The sequence below is a fragment of the Lethenteron reissneri genome, unplaced genomic scaffold (genome assembly GCF_015708825.2).
Source record: "Lethenteron reissneri isolate LAM-NWPU_2019-01 unplaced genomic scaffold, ASM1570882v1 scaffold_1308, whole genome shotgun sequence".
Classification (NCBI taxonomy): domain Eukaryota; kingdom Metazoa; phylum Chordata; class Hyperoartia; order Petromyzontiformes; family Petromyzontidae; genus Lethenteron; species Lethenteron reissneri.
In genome coordinates, this window is record NW_026891012.1 from 4,217 (window position 1) to 10,000 (window position 5,784).

A 5,784-nucleotide genomic window follows, 5' to 3' on the forward strand; every position below is an offset into this window, starting at 1 on the left:
AAGTATCTTCTTGGTTCTTTCGGTAAAGTCACGTAGAAGGGAAGTAATAAAATAATACAAATAAAACATAATAAAATAATATAATAAATAATATAATAATATTATTATATAATAATATAATATAATAATATCATATAATAAAATAATAAAATAATATGATAATATAATTTTTATTTCTCTTCTACGTGACTTTACCGAAAGAACCAAGAAGATGAATCCCTGCAGTCACGAAAGCTTTACATCGAAATAACAAAGCAATGGATCTTTAGAAGCGAGCGTGAAGCAATGTTCACCACAGTAGTCCTCCTGGTTGTTTCCTTTGAGTGACACCCTTGAAGGTAAAACCGTCGGCAAACGCGCTGACGCGCCGCTCTGCTCGGTCGCAGTGGCGAGCTACGCGAGCGCGGCGATGCGAGACCGCGACCCGGATGAGGACGACGAGGAGAGGCTGCAGATCATCGAGGAGGTGGACGAAGAGGAGGAGAAAGACGAGGTGGAGGCGGCGGCGGCGGCGGAGGATGACGAGACGAACTTAGAGGGGACCGGTGTCAATCCCGGCGTGGACAAGACTGCCGAGGCGCTGGGCAGTGCGCAGGACGGGACATTGGCGGAGTGCGATGTGCCGGGCAGTGGGGCCACTCGCCGTGGTGGTGGTGGCGGTGGTGATGGCGGTGGTGGTGGCGGTGGTGGTGGTGGCGGTGGTGGCGGTGGCGGTAAGAGCGCACGTGCTCAGACTTTACAGCGTAGTTGTTAGCGTTGTGTTTAAAATGAAAGGGAAAAAAAACACCTTAGTTCTTTCGGTAAAGTCACGTAGAAGGGAAATAATAAAATAATATTAATAAAACATAATAAAATAAAATAATTCTCACGACGTTTCGGCCACAACGCAAGCAGCCGTCCTCAGGTGGAGAACAGGTCTGACGAGAAGACAGACTCTATCTTCTGTCTTCTTGACAGACCTGTCTTCTGTCTTCTCGACAGACCTGGTTTTCACCTGAGGACGGCTGCTTGCGTTGTGGCGGAAACGTCGTGAGAATTATTATATTATGTTATATTTTTATTATTTTATTACTTCCATTCTACGTGACGACTTTACCGAATGAACCAAGAAGATGAATCCCTGCAGTCACGAAAGCTTTAAATAAAAAAAAACACGTTTGTAGCATTTGTCGACTTAACAACAAGAACTAAATCCACAGAGTATATGTTCTGCTCCAGCGAGCATTGAGGCAGCTGTGATCGTCTCACTGGGTACCGATTCATTGCCACTGGTGGGAATTTCACATTCCCATGGCGTGAGAGACCAAAGCGGTGACGGGCTGAATCAACTTCCCATCCCCAAATGACGATTTGAACTCGCAGCCTCCCGATTGCGAGCGACTTTCTCTACCCCTGGGCCACGTGGCCAAACGTTATTCTGGATTGCGGCTAATTTCACCAAGCGATCGTTACGTTCAGCGGTTCGGGGTGGGCCAACCAGAGCCGGGCGTGCCACGCTTGTGGCAGCGGCATCGCAAGACACCCGGCAATTGCGTATTTGCCAACGCAGGCGGTGGCATCTCCGTTAAGCGACGCATTCGCAGAGTGAGAAGCGGAATGAGAGGGAGGCGTGCAACTTAGATTAAGGCCATCAGTCTAACTCCGTTCTACAACAAACAAAACACGGCCAAACCAAAAACACTTTTCGAAAATCACCAAAACAAAGCCATAAAATCTTCTTGGTTCTTTCGGTAAAGTCACGTAGAAGGGAAGTAATAAAATAATAAAAATAAAACATAATAAAATAATTCTCACGACGTTTCGGCCACAACACAAGCAGCCGTCCTCAGGTGAAGAACAGGTCTGTCGAGGCGACAGCGTCTAAAAGAAAACACCACCACGCTTGGCCATAAAAGCAATGAAACAGCGATCGTAGGAACCGTGACCGAATTTTCACGACAGACGACGTGAACAACACGGACCACCAAACTCGACAGCGGTCCGTCACATCGGTGGGATTGCGTCGTCTCTTCATGCACCACCAGCGGCCCCCTCGCCCCGTGCCTCCCCGCTAGGCCCGAGGACTCACGGCTCGTTTGCCGCGCCGCCGCTGCCGCCGCCGCCGCTGCTGCCGTGCCCTCACTGCGGCCGCGGCTACAAGCGTCGGGGCTCGCTGCGGAAGCACGTTCGCCGCCGGCACGAGGGGGCCCTCGCGGATCTCCACACATCACCGCGACCTCCCCGGGCGGGCCAGGTGACTGACCCCCCGTTTGCCGGCATCATCGCACGTCTGAATGCGTCCGTCTGAATGCATCTGTCTGAATGTGTCTGTCTGAATGCGTCTGTCTGAATGCGTCTGTCTGAATGCGTCTGTCTGAATGCGTCCGTCTGAATGCGTCCGTCTGAATGCGTCTGTCTGAATGCGTCTGTCTGAATGCGTCTGTCTGAATGTGTCCATCTGAATGCGTCCGTCTGAATGCGCCCGTCTGAATGCGTCTGTCTGAATGCGTCCGTCTGAATGTGTCTGTCTGAATGCTTCTGTCTGAATGTGTCTGTCTGAATGTGTCTGTCTGAATGTGTCTGTCTGAATGCGTCTGTCTGAATGTGTCTGTCTGAATGTGTCTGTCTGAATGTGTCTGTCTGAATGCGTCTGTCTGAATGTGTCTGTCTGAATGTGTCTGTCTGAATGTGTCTGTCTGAATGCGTCTGTCTGAATGTGTCTGAATGTGTCTGTCTGAATGTGTCTGTCTGAATGTGTCTGTCTGAATGTGTCTGTCTGAATGCGTCCGTCTGAATGCGTCCATCTGAATGTGTCTGTCTGAATGTGTCTGTCTGAATGTGTCTGTCTGAATATGTCTGTCTGAATGTGTCTGTCTGAATGTGTCTGTCTGAATGTGTCTGTCTGAATGTGTCTGTCTGAATGCGTCTGTCTGAATGTGTCTGTCTGAATGTGTCTGTCTGAATATGTCTGTCTGAATGTGTCTGTTTGAATGTGTCTGTCTGAATGTGTGCGGGGGAATAGAAGTCGCGACGCGTCGTTGAGCTGCTTGCGGAGTCGCGCTTACTCGCCCCTACCCAACGCCCGTGCTGAAGAGCTTCATAGCTCATCTGATTCCCTCCGGTAAAATTGTTTTATTATTCTGATTCTCACTTCGCACCTCTGTTCCATCTTTGCGCAGAAGGGTCAGCCTCCCGCTGCCGCGAGCCACAAGTGCACAGAGTGTGGGAGAGACTTCAAGAGCAAACACCACCTCAAGGAACACTTCCGCATCCACAGCGGTGAGTGTGGAACAATTGCGACGTTTGGCAGAACGCACCCACCGACGTGATTTCCTTCATATTCTTAGGTTTTTTCGGTAATGTCACGTAGGTAAAACATCAAAATTAATGAAAATAAAATAAAATTAAAATCACGACTTGATGCAGCTAATCCGGCTGTGACGGTCCCACCTGATGACGGAGACTTGTGTTGCCTCCGAAACGTCGTGATTTTTATTTTATTTTATTTTCATTAATTTTAATGTTTTACCTACACGGTGACTTTACCGAAAAAACCTAAGAATATGAATCCTTGCAGTCACGAAAGCTTCAAATCTGTGATTTCCTTCCTGCGCGTGTGTCTACAGCGCAGGCCGCATTCACCGCGTCACACGGCACTTTGGATGATGCGTTTATAATGTTTTGCTTTGACACGACGACTTTCGCGACCGATATCGTCCACAATTCTGGCTGCCCACCTGATGACGCTGGTTGTAGTTACTGGCGAAAACGTCGCCGCACTTGAATTGCAAATGTCGTGGGTTTGCTCTCCAGCACGCCGGCGTGCTGAGCTCGTGTAACGAATCGGCACGTTGTGTTTCGCGTCGCAAACTTTACGAACCGGCCGTGTCGGTTTTTGACGACGCGTCGTTCACACTGACGCGATGTAACCCAGAAACCTCCATCGTGGCTGTGTTTGTTTGTAATTTCCAGGGGAGAAGCCGTACGGGTGCCCAATTTGCAAGAAGCGCTTCTCTCACTCGGGCTCGTACAGCTCGCACAAGAGAGCCAACAAGTGCGTGGGCTCCGTCACGGCGGACGGCGCGGCGCGGGAGGCGACATCTCCAGTTGCCGCTGCCTCGACGGCTGACGCCGGCAAGATGGAATGGGCCGTCGCCACGTCTCCCAAAGCCACCCAGAGCTCAGGTCACGATGACAACGAGGACTTCCTGCGGATCAGTGGACCGGAGGCCACGGGTCGTCCCGCCGGCAAGATCAAGACCAAAGAGCCGGATCTGCACGAGCGTTCTTCCCACGTGGAAGGGGCGGCTCGCCACGCGTGCCGCTATCGCCACGAACCGTTTCCGAGCGCAGTACCTCTGCGCCAACACGAGCGCTACCTCTGCAAGGTGAACGACGAGATCGACGCGTCGCCTCAACCGGCAGCGCCGCAGCCTCCGTCTCCGGCTCAACGAAAGAAGTCGAAGTCGTCGGCCGGAAAGGGGTTGAAAGGGAGCGGCGCTACCGGACTCGGAGACCAGTCGGCTTCCCTGAAGTCGTACTGCCTTGCCGGAAGTGTCGAGGCGAGTCCCGAGGAGTCGATGAAGATGTCGTTGGCCATGAACCTCCCCAGAGACGTTTTCTCCAAGTGGCTGGAGGAGAAATTCAACGCGGCGGGCAGAGCGCCGGAGCACCGTGCGTCCGGCTCTCCCTCCCGCGAGCTCGGCCCGGCATCGGCTGGGCACGCCGGCCACGGCACGGAGGGAAGTCCGGAGCGGCACCTGGCGGGCTCGCCGACGGGTGCCCGATCCGACTCGGCGGCAGGTCACGCGGAGAGCGGGCAGCCCGCCGGCGTGGCGGACGGTCCTCGCCGCGGTCGAGACCAGGCCCGGCCGCTCGACTTGTCGGTGCCAAAGTTGAGCACGGCGAGGCTCGGAGAGACGGGCTTTGTCGAGTTCCACGATTCAAGTGGCGTTGAGCGCCAAGAGGAGCCGTTGGACTTGACTTACGCGAAGAGATCGCACGGCGAGCTGGACTCGAGTGCTTCTCACGTGACCGACGGCTCGTCTAGCAACAACGGCGTTGACCGTTTACACGAGAACAAGCCGACAATGAACACGGTCACTTCCAGCTACGGCAACGGTCCCGTGCTCGCGGCCTTTCTGCCGCCCGGTTTGATTGCGGCCCTCCACATGGGTGACCCCGGCCTGAGTCCCTACACGGGCCTGGACCAAGCAGCCTTGCTGTCCCACGTGTCACCGTACAGAGGCCTTGCGGACGCGGCTGCTCTCGCCGACTTCCACGATAAGATGCGCCACTTTGCACAGGTAAGAGCAACTGCTTGGAGTATCTCTGTGATATCTGTCTGCTTATATGTCTGTCTATGTTTCTGGTTCTGTGTTTAATCTCTCTCTCAAATTTAGCATTCTCAGGAAGAATGTAATCAAGCAGGTAGGGTGTTGACCGTTATGTTATCCGACTCTCTGTTGTATTACATTACATTTCTAAGTATACTAGATTTGTGTTTCTATTTCATTTATACCTGATGACGATTGCTTGTGTTGCAATCGAAACGTCGTACGCTAGTATTTAATTTAAATTATTATTTTATCTTTATACGTGACTTTACCGAAAGAACCAAAGAATAAACTGCTTGGAGGTTGCGCTGTTGGACTAACACGGAAGCACATGCGCACCGGTGGTGCCGCCTTGTGTTTACAATTCACGTGTTGAACCTTATTCATTGTGCGGAGAGATAGATGCGTGAATGTTTCGTTGCTGAAATCCTTCGTATTACGTGATGTTGCGTCGAACTAGGATCCACAT

General features: G+C 52.0%; 1 pseudogene; it reads left to right on the forward strand.

Annotated features, from left to right (window-relative positions):
• Positions 1–386: 386 nt before the first annotated feature.
• The window catches only part of LOC133361958 (zinc finger E-box-binding homeobox 2-like), a 20,709-nt pseudogene continuing 15,311 nt past the window's right edge, over positions 387–5,784 (forward strand).